Source organism: Cavia porcellus, unplaced genomic scaffold, assembly GCF_034190915.1.
Source record: "Cavia porcellus strain 051 isolate PalLab524CR breed Dunkin Hartley unplaced genomic scaffold, mCavPor4.1 scaffold_33, whole genome shotgun sequence".
Taxonomy (NCBI): Eukaryota; Metazoa; Chordata; class Mammalia; order Rodentia; family Caviidae; genus Cavia; species Cavia porcellus.
In genome coordinates, this window is record NW_026947516.1 from 34339762 (window position 1) to 34354655 (window position 14894).

A 14894-nucleotide genomic window follows, 5' to 3' on the forward strand; every position below is an offset into this window, starting at 1 on the left:
TAATAGATATTGTGAAACAGAAAGAAAATGTTCAAATGAGAAGGGGAACTAGGGAAGGGGAGGGGAAAGGAAGAAAAGAAAAAGGAAAATGGAGAACAGAAGGAAAAAATAGAAACAAAACCTATAAATAAGGAGGGAAAAAGAAGTTAAGGGAGGGGAGAACGGTGGGGGGAGAATCAAGTTATATCGTATGTTGCCAGCATGGTGGTGCATTCCTGTAATCCCAGCACTTGGGAGACTGAGGCATGAGAACTGCTGCAAGTTCAAGACCAGCCTGGGATACAAAGTGAGCCTAAGAACAGCCTGAACTGCATACTGAGACCCTGTCTCAAAAAAAAGATGTATCATGTATAGCTGAATACTGTCTATGATGAATGTGATCATTATGTAGATCTAAAATGTACCAGTAAAATTAATTTTAAAAAGTCTAGTGAAGATTAAAATATACACAGATGATTAAATTATAAGACAACCACACCATGAGTGCCAGGAAGTAGATAAACCATTTCAATGTACTTGTTTCAATCAGGAGAAAGGTAAAAATATCTAGAAAGAACTTGCTTTGAAAAGTAAAAACTGCATTGTAGAAATTACAGGGTAATCATAAAAAGAATGAAGAATGTATATGTGATATCTAAACTAGTAATACACGCACTAATACATCTGAACTAATACTATGTTAATGATTTGATATAAAAATAAGTCAAAGGGTGAGAAAAGGAAACAGCTAGGGGAACAAAAATGTAATGCTATAAATCTACAAATACCAGTAATTATACTAAATTTAGGTTAAATGTAAATTGATTAACTATTTCAAAAGAGAATGACTATAAGACTAAATTAACAACACATTGGCAAAGTTTGCCGTTATCAAGCGACCCAATGAGAACATAAGAAAAAAGGTTAAAATAGAAAGATATGCATCATGGAAACAGCCAGAATGAAGATACATAGCTATATTAGTTTCAGATAAAATAGACAAAGCATCACTAAAGTTTAAAAGAGTCACTGCACAATAAAAGGTTTAATTTACCAGAACAGACTAAATTTGCATACAATTCATAGCATGGCTTCAAATTATATTTAAAGCAACGTTGACAACATTACTAGGAGAAATAAATATATAGTATGTCAAATCAGTATCATATTGGCATACTTTACAATCACTTTCTCAAAAACTGAAAGATAAGAATATAAAAATCAGGAGGATTTATTTATATACTTACAGATGATAGAATTAACAAACTTGATCAATGAGCATATAGAAAATTCTATAATTAAAAATCAGAGACTATGTTTTACAAGTGCTTAGTTACACAAACTGAGCATGTGCTCAGTCAAAAGCTAGAACTCATGAAGCTGTAAAAGATTTCAATCACTCTAAGAAAATGTAATAAAAGCCACCAAGCTATTACAGGAAAATACATAGAAAATCATTATTACTGGAAATTAAGAAATATACTTTTAAATAACTCATGGATCAAAAAATCACAATGGAAATTAGAAAATACTGTGAAATTAATGAAAATATTACATATCAAAAATTACATGACACAGATAAAATGAAACAAATGTGTAGTTTTAAATGCATGATAGGAAGAAAATAAACACGCAAATACCTATCTAATTATTTCAAGAAGATAAAGGAAAATAATCCCTTATAAAATAAGTATAAAAACAGATATTAACAAGACATAAAACTATGCATGTAAGACAAAGTCAACAAAGTTGAAAGTTTTTGGAGAAACCACTACAATTACTAAGCCTGTGGTAAAATTATTCATTAAAAACAGATGGAAAAAAGATGCATATATCTAGTATCAAGAATTTAAAAGGCCTAAGAGAAATGAAAACAAATTTCTCAACAAAAACTTGTACACAAACGTCCATAGCAGCATTATTCATAATTGTCAAAAGGAAAACAACCCCAAATGTCCATCAATTGATTAATAAATAAAACATGGTATACATAAACAGAATATGATTTGTCAATAAAAATAGAAAGTATTGATGCACACTGCAATGCAGGTGAATCTTGAAAATATTATGCTAAGTGAAAGAGGCTCAGTTATAAAAGACTATATATTGTATAACACCATTTATATAAAATTTTCAGAGTAAGCAAATCTATAGATATAAAAAGATCTGTGACTGCCTAAGATTGACCTGCAGGGCAAGAGATGAGAGTAACTGCTAATTAATGCACTGATTCTTTCCAGGGTGACAGAAATGTTATATTAAAATCCACTAACCTGGACATTCAAGATGGCTGAATTGTATAAATAAAAAAGGGAACCATCATGAAGGATTCTGCTGTCATTCAATGATATGTCTAAATACAATAAAAATGTATTCAAAACTTAAAATGACATAGACAAATTTTTATAACAATATACATGGTGCCTTGGTTCATGAACTTAATTTCTTTTATGATTTTGGAAAAGACGGCCACATTTCTGCTTGTGTTGGAAAGATGGCTTCGGCTGTGTTTGTCACCCAATGCAAAGTTTGCAAACAAAAACAAAATTCTGCCAAACGTTCTGTTTTCAAACCAAACTGTTTGCAAACAAAAGCATTCTTGAACTGAGGCACCACGTAATTTACTGAAATGCTCATAAGCAGAAATAAGACTGACTGAAGAATACTGTTTTTAAAAACTGAAACTGTAGTTAAAAGTTTTCCCACAAAAAAAAATTATTCATTGCTCAATTCTATCATCCATTTAAAGACACCTTCCAACACAGTACTGGGGATCAAAACCAGGGCCTCTGCACTAAGCTACAAAACAGACACCATTTAAAATGCTTTTTGTTCTAAGACAAGGTCTTGCCAAGTTTCTAAGTTCCCCAAACTGAGCTTCAACTTGGGATTCTCCTGCCTCAGCCTCCCAGAGTACTGAGACTTTAGGCTTGTACCATCACACTGGGCTTAAAAGTCGATTAAAACATAAACTCAGAGAATGAAAGACAGGTATAAAATTGACAAGGGCCCAGTGTGGTAGTGCACAACTGTAATTCCAGCACTCAAGAGGCGAGGCAAAATGACTGCCGTGAGTTCTAGGCCAGTCTGAGATACATAGTGAATTCAAGGCCAGCCTGAACTACATAATGAGATCCTGTCTTGAAGAAAATAATGAAAGAAAAAAAAAAACTTGACAAGGTCAAACAAAAAAAAATTAGAGGCCAAACTCACTAGTTAAAGAGATCTAAAATTCCAAAGTAAAATAAAAGAATGCAAAGATGATTTAGCAATAGGAAATTAATATAATTTGATGAGGGACAAAAATCACATGGTTATTTTAATATTAGGAAAGCATATAAAATTCAATATCCACTTATGATATAAACTCTTAGCAAAGTAAGAATAGAATAAAATTTTCTTATCTAGGAAAACATTAAAGCAAACATCATATTTCATGGAGAAATGTTTTCTACTGAAATGGGGAGCAAGAATGATGCCCACTAATACTACTTCTATTCAGTATTATAACCAAAGTACTAGTCTGTGAAGAAAAGAATCAAAGAAAAGTGTAAGAAGTGGGCTGAGTGTGAGGTGCATGCTCATAATCCCAGCACTCTGGAAGGCTGAGGCAGGAGGATTCCAAGTTTGAGCCCATATTGGGGCTACTTAAGAGACTTATTGAGTCCCTGTCTGAAAACAAAAGGATTTTTATAACAATAACAAGGATGGGGAGGTAGCTCAGTATGAAGTCCTGGGTTCAAATCCACATAACCATACACACACACACACACACACACACACACACACACACACACACACAGTATAAAGGATTTAAAAGAAAGAAATAAATTTTCTTCATTGGTAGAGAAGATGGAATATATAATAAATATAAAGATAACTACCAAAAGTAATCAAAGTTAGCATAACTACAAGGTCAAAATAAATTAGAAATAAACAAAAAAGTCTATACATTTGTATTGTATCAAAAAACATCAAATATCTAGGAATTAAACTCCAAAGTCATGAGTGACTTTTTGGAGAAATTTATGAACACTGATAAAAGTTAATGAGGGCCTAAATAAATGGAGTAGTATATCCTATTCACAAAAGCAGAAAACAGTATTATAAACATGCCAATTCTCTATAGAGCCTACACGATTTCAATCAAAACAATGAGTTTTCATGTATTTGTGTGTGGAAAATGACATGATGATACTAAAATTTATATAAATATGCAAAGAGTAAGAATAGCCAACATAGTTTCTCAAAGGAGATGGTGGGAGAAATTATCAAGTCTTATTACAAGGCTATTAATAAAACAAGACAATGTGGTATCAGAGCAAGGATGGACCACTGGAACAGGACAGAGAAAAAGAAAACAAATAGATATGGACATTTGATTTCTCACAATATTAAGAAAAAGACACAATGCTGTTTCACTAACATTATCCATTTAGAAAAAAAAAACTACAAAAACATAAAGTAATATGTCTTCTACCTCACAAGATACACAAAAAAATCATTTTCAGGCTTCTGGAAGATGAGATAAAGTATCTTCAAGACCATGGGATAAGAAACAGTATTTTAAACTGAATCTAATTAATCATATAAAACATATGAAAATATTGACGTTATTTGTAGTTTACAAAAAGACAATGAAAAATTAAATAGCATACCACACAAGGAGAGAATGTATTTCCAACCAGCAAAGGCTCATTTTCAGCATATAATTAAGAAACCCTACAAATCAGCCAGTCAAAAAGCAAGGAAGTACATGGCACATTTTTTAAGGAATTCTACTCAAAATAGTTATGAGAGCACAAATATTTACCTGAAAGATTTAGCTGAAGTATTTTCATTCAAATGACTCAAAATACTGGTTCTCCCTGAGATTTACAGAGCAAAAGTTTTTAACTATATAGTGACACTCTAAAAAACTTTGTAAATGTTCATATTTCAATAAACTTGTTCTCCCACCCCTCAAATCTGAACACTAAAAGAAATAATTATCATTGGGGAGTCTTGTTTAAGAAATCTTTTTCTATGCCAAGGTCACAAATACATTCTCCTAAAACTGGTAATTAGTTCAACAACAATATCCATCAACCTGCATGTGTAGTGATATATCCTTATAATGGAATAGTGTACAGTGATAAGAATGAATAATATACAATTACTCTAAATATAGATACCTTTTACTGACTAACTTGCACAAAAGTCAGATCCAAAAGACACAAAAGAGCTAAGGATTCTACTTACATAAAGTACAAAAGGAAGTATAACTAATCTCTGGTGTTAAAAATGGCTGGGCAACAGGGTGGTGAACAGGACTTCTCAGGTGCTTATGATATTCAATTAGTTGAAATAGTTACTGGTACTCACATATATTTAATTGTTAAAAATTCACCAGACTGTTTACTACTGATAATGTGTACTTTATGTTAAAGCTCAGTAAACGGCTTTTAGGTTCTTTTTAAGTGTGGGGGAGTATAGTTTTCAAAGCTGTTTGGTAACAACATAGCAAAAAAGTCTCAAATGCATTGCTTGCAAAAAATCAAATAATCATTTTTAAATCATTATGCTAATTACCAAATATATTCATGGAGGTGTCAAAACCAACTAGTGACTCTCAAACTTACAGTAATACTGGTCTGAAATTATTTGAATCAAACAGGAGAAACCAACACATCTAGACTTAGTAACAAGTGTTGATTCATAGTGATCTCAGACAAGCAACTTGATCTTGCAAGCTTTTGTTAAATAAGTTTTTAAATCTTAGAAATTAACTAATCAAAGGACTGAAACATCTAGCCAAACCCTCTAATTTTACAAATAAAGAGACGAACTTTCTTTGAAGTTGGATGATTTGTTCAAAGTCATAAAAAGCTCTGAATAAGTATAAACAAAGTTATTTAATTAGGTCCACCCCCTTCCAATTTTCTAAGTTCCAGGGGATTTCCACCCCACCAGGAGAGTTTGTTTATTGGCAGGGTCTCTCAATGCACACCATATTCAACTGAAATATTTTCATCCAAATGACTCAAAATTAATATCTTTGTCATCCATGAGTGATAGCCAAAAGTTATTTCTGTGGCAAGAAAGATAAGACTTTTAAAAGTAAAGTTCAAGATGTGTAGCCTAAAGATAATATTCTGTGTACACTAAATAAAGATTTTGACATCCAATTTAAGGCATGTGTGACAATTTAAGAGTAACAATGTGCTCCCCTCCATATAGTTTCTTGGTATCCAAGAAAACGACTTTTAAAAATCAATTATAGTCACAATATGGAACCAAGGATATTTTTAAAGCTGATATATACACAAACATGCTAGACTGTTGATATTAAATTATTATACTAACAATACTAATTTTTATTAAATAGATTTTAAAACCTAAAAACCTGATCTCTCTAATTAATCACAAATCACTTCTATATCCAAAGTAAGAAGCATGCTTAACATTTCAAGAAAGCCAGGCATGGTGGCATATGCCTGTAATCTCAGCACTCATGAGTGAGTTCAAAGCCAGCCTGAACTACATGAGACCCTGTTTCAAACAAAAAAAAAGGACAGAAAAGAAAGAGAAAAACAATTTCAAAAGATTGATTTCATTTTGAAGTTAAACCCATCAAAAGTGCACAGTACATAAAGTAAATCATTTAGTCCTGTGAAAAGTTTTTAAATTAGAGAAATGTTTTAGTCTCAACCTCAAAACCATAGGCTTTTTTCCATTATCATAGGATTCTCATTTTATTTCAAACTATAGAGTTCAGTGCCAAGATGAATTCCTGCCTTTGCGATCTCTAAAGGAAACACCTGGCTTTTGAGTACCTACAGAAAACTGAAAAATAAATCAAAAAATGGATTTATAGTTACAGATATGTATTCACTAAAGAACTAGAAACCACAATATGCACCAAAATACTTAGTGGCTATATGTAACATGGCATCTAGACTAGAAAAAGGACATTAGTGGGACAGTGATTGTTATAGTTTGGGTCTAGATACTCCCCCAAAGCCTCATGTGTTCTTAGATATGGCTTTTCAGAGATGCCTGGATCCAGAGTGTGTAATTACTAAATTACTCCACTGGATTTGCCATAGTTCTGGGAGTGGATAAGGCAAAGGCTAAAGGTGGGTAGCGTGGAGAGACACACAGGGCCCTGCTGTCACAGCTTGCTGCTTTGTTTCTTTACTACTTTGCTGTCTTCTGCCCACCATGAACTCTTTTTCCTCTGATATACCCCTCTGCCATGACACCCTGTCTTGGAGCCAGTCAACTATGAACTGAACCCTCTATGAACTGTAAGCTAAATACACCTTTCCTCCTTTAACTTTGGGTGTTGGGTATTTTGTCTTAGCAATGAGAAAAGTAACCAAGAAAGTGATGAAACTGAATAAAATGTGCAGTTTAGATAACAGTAACATGTGCAGTTTGGGAAACAGTAACATCAAAATTGTCAATTCTAAATTATTTCAAAGTAAAGTTTACCTATAAAGAAATGACTTAGCAAAAACTGCCAAAAATATCTGGAGCCAATCAGATATCCACAGTCACCAACTAATTTATCTCCATCCACACAAGTTCCACACTGGGGATGATGCAGATTCACAGAAAAAATGCTTTAAATGCTACCTTTTTCTCCAACATTATAAAAATAAAATCAGTCCCAAAAGAGCTTCAAAAAAGAACAGAAATAAAAAGGAAATATCTAAAATGATTCACCAGTGGAAAATGAAAAGAAGAATGCTGGTTAAGTCCAGTAGATGTAGGCAGTGGATGACCAAGTAGAAAAGGGTGTTTCAGAGGTTCTAAAACAGTGAAGCTTAATTAAAATAAATACACAGCATTTGTTTTTATAAATATTCTTATAAATATTTATATATTAAATTTTTTATAAATATTCTTATGCACTCACTTATGGGCTAGGGGATGTTTTAAGGGCTTCACACATATTCACACTTTTAATCCTCCTAAGAACCCTGCAGGGAAGACACTATTTTCATCTATATCTTACAGATGAGACATTCTGTCAGTAATGGAACAGAGTTTTGAAGGCAAGCACTCTGGGCATATAGTCTCTTACCAATGTATCCTACAGTATGGTCTTTTGAGAAGTTAAGTCAGTAAAAAAGCCTCAGCTGCCTACAGACAAGCACTCACAGTCCCAGTATCCTCAGGCTCCCCAGGTAAGAAAACTTACTACCTAAGATGTGGGAATCCCTGCCAAAACTGCAGAAAATCATCTGCAAGACTGCAATCATCGTTTAGTACCTGATGCACTTTGTGTTCTTGCTGCGATACTGCTACACATACACGGAAGTTTTTATAGTACTGTCAGTATTCAAATTCAGGTATATTGGGTTGGCCTGGGAATCTGAAAACGCTATGTGACCTTTTTTCTGCAGGAAAATGATTTCAATATAGAATTTAAAATATTTATGGACTAGTATTTAGAAACTGAGGCTCCCTCTTACAATACTGTAAGATCTACGTTAACAGACTCTAGCCTCATAGATGTCAAGACCATTAAATTTTAATGAAGGCACAGTTACTCAATCTACTTTTGCTCATATATCAAAAAGGCATAGTTCTTTATATCTAACATGATAGGAATAGTGCCACTGAAATAAATTAGCTTAATATTCTACAAATTTCTTTCATTATGGCCAAGTGTGGCTATATCTAGAAGTTAATATACTATTTTCCTTGGCAGCCTCAACAACTTTTCCTTTAAGAAACTACTAGCAAGAACCAGGCATGGTGGCACATGCCTGTAATTCCAACCCTGAGGCAGGAGGATTACCACAAGATTGAAGCCACCCTGGGCTGCACAGTGAGTTCAAGGCCAGCCTGAACTATATAATGAGACCCTGGCTCAATGAATAAATAAATTGAAAAAGAAAAGAAAGAAATTACTACCAAGGAAAATAACCACTAGGAAAGAATGAGTATCATCTCACAAGGTAACTAAAATAGTAACAGTAGTAATCACAATGTAGTAAGAATAACTTCTAGGGAGCATTTACCATTGCTAGTCACATTTAAATACAATTCGTCTTCTAGCTCACTCAGTGCTCACATGAGGTAGATATTACATTATCCCTATTTCAAAAAATGAGGAAACAGATCAGAGATTAAGCAATGTGTCCAAGAACAGACAGCTAGTTAATGTCAGAAGATTGGAACATCTGAGCATTTTACCCCAAGAGACCTTGTTTTTAATCACCACACTATATGTAAAGAATTCAGTAAACTTAAACTACAATGAATGGCATGCTTAGTCAAATTCATTTTTGAAATAAGACAGTGGTTAGAAGGAAAAAACAAACCATCTTGCCTTTTATTAGAAACACTTCCTTCAACCTAGCTAAGATTAAACACATTTATCGAAACAAATTTAAAACACATTTGGCTTTGCTTTTAGCACTTTGAAATCTTTCACTTAATTGTCTCAACACCACAAGGGTGACAGTATATAATGTCAACAAATTAATAAAACTTTATTTTCAAATATTCAGGTAAAAAAAGACACTGTCCATATTTACCACTAAGTAAACTACGATAAAATAACTGTAAGAGATCCAATGCCTATGAAAAGTTTGAAAACATCTGCAAGAAATTGTGGGAACAAGATATTCCTTTTATAAGCTAAAACTGTTCTTTCAACAATACTGTAAGATCTACGTTAACAACAAACATTAAGCTGAAATGGACTGAACTTAAATTATATTTCAAAACATATGCTTAAGTACAGAATTCTTCACTGATAATGTAAGAAGCCTATCTGTTTAGTGCATTTCCCAAGACAGCCATTTGATCCACATTAACAAACTTAATTCTAAATAGCTAAAGATGAGCTACCTACCATCTTGCTCTTGAAAAAAAAAAACAGGAGGCAACCTCCAACAACTTCTGGAACACCAGCTGGTTTTTAAAATCATCTATAAACCTCAGGTCTTAGATTTCATACAAACAATAGTCATTGGACTAGATTTCCAATCCAGCCCAGAAAAGCCTGAACATCCATAAGGTTACAAAGAATTGACAAAACAAACCTGTGCAGGCAATGTTTCTATGGGAAAACCCATTTTGCATTCCATCTTAGGAGGCAACTATCCCTATCCCACTGAGTCCTGGAAGCAAAAAAAGGAAATCTTTCCTTCTCTAATTGGGGTGTGAGCTTCCATAGGACCACAGCCTCAACCTCCCCCATCAAGGCAGATCAGGAGGAAAAGCATGTAACCAGGGCAAAAAGGCAGAGATAGTATAGGAGGAGATGGGGAAGAGAAAGGCAAAACCTACTTGGGAAAAAAGAGCGGGATAGCAGTTGAAAAGAGGAAAATGCATGTCTGTGGAGTGGGCTGAGGAAGAGGAACTGGGAACAGCGCCTGCTCCAGCAGCACATGAGCTGTTACAAACCTTTATTTTTAATGCTTAAGGAGAGGGAAAAAGAGAAACTACAGCAGGTGTCTTGACACTGCCTCCTTCACTCTGGTTATTCTCACTCTCCTTTTCAAGAAAAAAAATGGCCTGGGTTAAGGTACCATATCCACATCCTTCTTGATCTCTTGCTGCATGGAAATTTGGAGAAGGGCAATGAACTTAGAGAAGTTTTGCTGATCTTTCTGCTAGCATCCCTGTCAAAAACTTCACTGTCAAAGGAGAACTAAGGGAAGGATCCAGGTAATGACAGGAACACTCTCAGAAAGAAAGAAAGGAAGGAAAATAAGGTGAGAAATTTTGAGCTGGACAAAAAAGTAATAGAGCTGTCAATGAATTAAACTCTAATAAATGTGATTTAATATTTAGGATTCAGTTTGAGAGTTGGAAATATTTCATCAGGGCCACTCTACTTTAAAACAAGTATTTGTGACCATGGCAAAAATTTGAGGTTTATTATGCAGATGATATGAAAATAAACTTAATAAATACAAGGTGACTTTCTGATGCTTTTTTTGCTTTATACTGACAATATAAATCATTTTTAGAAAGGTTTTTTATTTACTCACTAAGCATTTACTAATGTTATCATTTGTCAGGTTTTTTTAAAATCTTAATACCATGAGTAATAACTTTCATAAGTAAATGAAGTATATTTAACTATTTCTTAAGAGTATAACTATAATTAAAAACTTGCTCATTCAGACCAAAGATTGCTCGTGAAGACTTCAAGGCATTATTCAAACCACAGTCCCACACTCCATGCCATACATGCATGCTGACATATACTGAAAACACAAGAGTTTTCAATTTCTTTTTCCATTTCCCTGAGACAGGGATACTTCTCTGAAGGCCCCCAAACAATTTACTTCTTAAAAAATGGAGCACAAAATCTCAGACTGTGTTAATAGCTTTTCTAAAATTTCAAGTCAGAGACAAACACACAGGTAAACCTAACCAAATGACCCGGTTGGCAGATGAACGCTTCTAGTATTTCCCCCATACTGATTTCTACAGCTGTTCTTCCAGATGTGGGCCCTCTCTCTTAAGCAGAGAGTTAAGAGTCAGCACCAGCACAGCAGAGACCAGTGGGTGACAAAAGTGACAACCTGCAAAATGTTCCTGCTATTTCACCAACATCTCAGATCTTGCCTAAGATACCATTCTAAGGTTTTTCAGTTCCTACCCCCATAAAGAATTATGCTGGTTCCCATGACAGCTGCCATATTTTCTGCAAACCATGACTTGAATCCAAAACTGCTGTACTACAATTTAAAAGAAGAAAAACAGAAGCAGCTGTCAAGTACTCCACTTGCTGGAGAAGGTAGAGGTTTGGGTGTGTATCCCTCTAAACGCCCAGAAAGCTAATTCAAATGCTTACAAATAGTTGCTACTTCATTACAGTAATGTCATTTCAAATACTATTCAGGATCTGCATAAACGAAGTATTTCATTTTTGAAGCATCCTAGGTATGCTGTAACAGGAGGCAAAGTTACTGAAAACATCTGAATTTCAGATAGGTCACTATGGGTTCTCAGGAATCTTTACAAATCAGCAGAATTTTGCTCAAATGTTACCTCTGGCTGGAAAACAAACACATATAAAAAGAAAAAATTGTGAGATTATCTTGAGTAAATGACACTGAAAGCTCTCAAGATTATCAACAGAACTAAAAGATTTCTTTGTAACAAAAATTTCATTTTCATGCAATGTGTAAGTCAGCACATAAACTTATGCAAAGTACAACAGGAAGAACACACGCTCTAGAATCAGACACAGGAGTTTGAATTCTGCATCTACAACTTAACCAGCTATGTAAGTTACAGAATAATACTAGAGGTTAATGTCTTTAGCTGTTCAACAGGAATAATAACATTTTAGCACATAGTAGCTGTAAGAATCAAATACAAATGCACATTACCCACCAAGTCCAGTGCCTGAATATACCCAGTGCCAGCTCCAACACAAACTGTACAGTATGCCCTATAATTAAAAGAAAAGAATGTGTCAAATAAACATAAAGAAGAAAATTCAAGGTGATTGAACATAGATTAGAGTCTGTAGGATGTAACGATGAAAATTATATACAGTGTTTAACATGCACCTTCACTGAAGTCTAATTTTTCCCTGATTCAAAAGCCAGTTAAAGGGGTAATGGAGAGGTGGGATGATTAAAGTTGTAAAATCTCGTATCACAGGCTGATGTAAAACTATGTATACATATATGCTTGCATTATTCCAGTATTCACAAAAAGACACCACTACAAAACACCAGGGATGGGGCTGGGGATTTAGCTCAGCGGCATAAGCACCTGCCTTGCAAGCAGGCGGTCGTGAGTTTGATCTCTGGTACCGATAAAAACATAAAAAATTAAAGAAAAAAAAAACACCAGGGATGACGATGACATTTTATAATTTAACACTGCTAAACTAAACTGGCGTCTCAAAAGCATGCCTCGATCAACATATTTTTTCTTACAATGTTTTTGTATACTACTACAAATCGCTCCTAAAGGAAAGAAAGTAAACTCCTATCCTTCCAAAACAAAGCAAAGATCTTGTGCAAAGCAAGATCAGTTTGTGAACCTGTATTTCTTTTAGAAAATGTAAGCAAATATATGGCAAAATTATTTTATGATAAGTAAACATCACTGAGGAACACACTGAACTGGAAACCCCTGTCTAGACCAAAATCAGCAAATTTTTAAAAACAATTTCAAGAAATTACGTTTCAGTGACGATAGAAAATGCTTTACATTTTAAGATATTAACACTATGAACTTTATTTTATAGGGAGCTAGCTCACTTTATACCTCATTTGCCTCCATCTCATCATTACCACCACCACCTCTCATCCTGCTTTTATGTACTTTAGGGGCAGGCAAAAGATGCTAACTACACAACTCCATGCAGGGAAAACTCCAACCCGTTGTAGGATCTCAAAGGACTGTTGGCGTTATCTTTAAATGAACGCAGACAATACTGTCTCCTTACTCAACACCTGCCAACAATTATTTGCAAAGCACTTCTGCAACAATTGCTACTATAACTAACCTTCCCCACTGTCTCAATACCCTCCACAGACTCAACCCTAGTGCTGACAGTTTTCATTTCTAAACATCTTGCTGGGGCTTGAAGCCCGCTCTCAAAGGCTTACACTTCATACTGTCCAGGAAGAGTCGAGGAAAAGCACCATCCCCTCCACTGAGAGGAGAATGCCAAGCCAGCAAGCACCCCGCACCCCAGCCACTCCCTCTCCCCTCCGCCTCCTGGGGCGTCCCAGGCGGGCGCGAGCGCGCCAGGCCCTGCGCAGACCTCCGGCAGCCCTGCAGTTCCCGGTGGCCACCCCAGCTTCGGGCCGAGCCGAGTCCGCTGGACACCAGCGATAGCGCACACAAGCACCGACCCGGACGCGGGGTCACCAGAACGAACCCAGGGTACCCACGACGCCCAGGCTCAGGCAGGTGCCGGGCCTCCCCGCAGACACTCACCCGGTAGACGCCGCTCCCTGTCCGTTGCCACCACTTCGCCCTCACACCCGTCGCCCGCTCCCGCGGGGGCGGGGGGTCTGGGCCGGCGCCGCTTCCCCGCCCGACCCCCCTCGGGTGCGCGCTGCGCTGAGCCCGGATCCGGTGTGAGCCGCCGCCGCCCCCTTCCCTCCCTCCGCCCTCAGTGCGTCCCTCCCACCGAGGCCCGCCTAGTATTTCCTGGATCCGGTCTAGGGGAGAATTTGGCAAGCGAGCCGCCAGTTTTAGGGCTGCCGCCGGCTTTAGGACTTCCGTCGGGCGCCGTACCTCGCCAGGCACAAAGATGGCGCCGCTGGGGACTGCTGTAGGCAATCTCGCGAGGCTTCTCCCACAGGAACCGGAGGGCGGGGGACCACAAGGAAGGTGATAAATTAGCCAGAGCAAATGCTCCCCCATATCGGAAATGGGCAGTACCAGCTACGAGAACGAAGTTACTGCGCTTGCGCAAGCGTGCTGGGAACGCGCGTGCTCAGAACGATCCGTAAGGTGGGACCCAGTTCTCCGGGTTTTACCTGTTTCCTCTAAAGGCGGGAGGAGGAACCGGGAGTGAAACTGGTAAAGGGCTTGGCAGGACTAGGTGCCAAAGTGAGAGGCGTCCCTTAAGGATTGGCCATTTCCTCAGAAGCTTGAACAGCCAACACACTTTTGCATCGCTGGGAATCCTCCAGCCCTTTGCTCCTCCCAGTCCTCCTTGTGACAGTATTGCAGTCTTAAATGCCCTTTCTTCATTCTGTTGTTGGTTCGCGTCATTTATCAAGAGATTCCCCTGTAGGTAGAGATGGGCTTACAGCTGGCAGCCACAGTTTTCCTTCACCATCTAAACTTCTCTTTCATTTTGGTGCTACATGAGCCTTTCAAATCTCATGCTAATCACTCCTTTTCCCGATTTATTTTTCCTCGCACATTTATTTATTCAAATATGTGTTGTTTAGAATTTCTTATGTGCCAAGTACTGCAAA

General features: G+C 36.6%; 1 protein-coding gene across 10 annotated transcripts in view; it reads right to left on the bottom strand.

The window, feature by feature from the left end:
- Tab3 (TGF-beta activated kinase 1 (MAP3K7) binding protein 3) overlaps nt 1-14156 on the bottom strand; it is a 64258-nt gene extending 50102 nt beyond the window's left edge. For 3 of the 10 annotated variants that reach the window (XM_063243015.1, XM_063243013.1, XM_063243011.1), the window contains exons 1-2: nt 13900-14090; nt 12334-12391 (exon numbers count right to left, since the gene is read on the bottom strand). The gene's annotated coding sequence lies outside the window, so the exon portion shown is untranslated. Of the gene's footprint in view, nt 1-12333; nt 12392-13899 lie in introns of all 10 variants that reach the window. The other 7 variants (XM_063243016.1, XM_063243012.1, XR_010045434.1 and 4 more) reach the window with 6 other exon arrangements.
- Between the last annotated feature and the right edge of the window lie 738 nt (nt 14157-14894).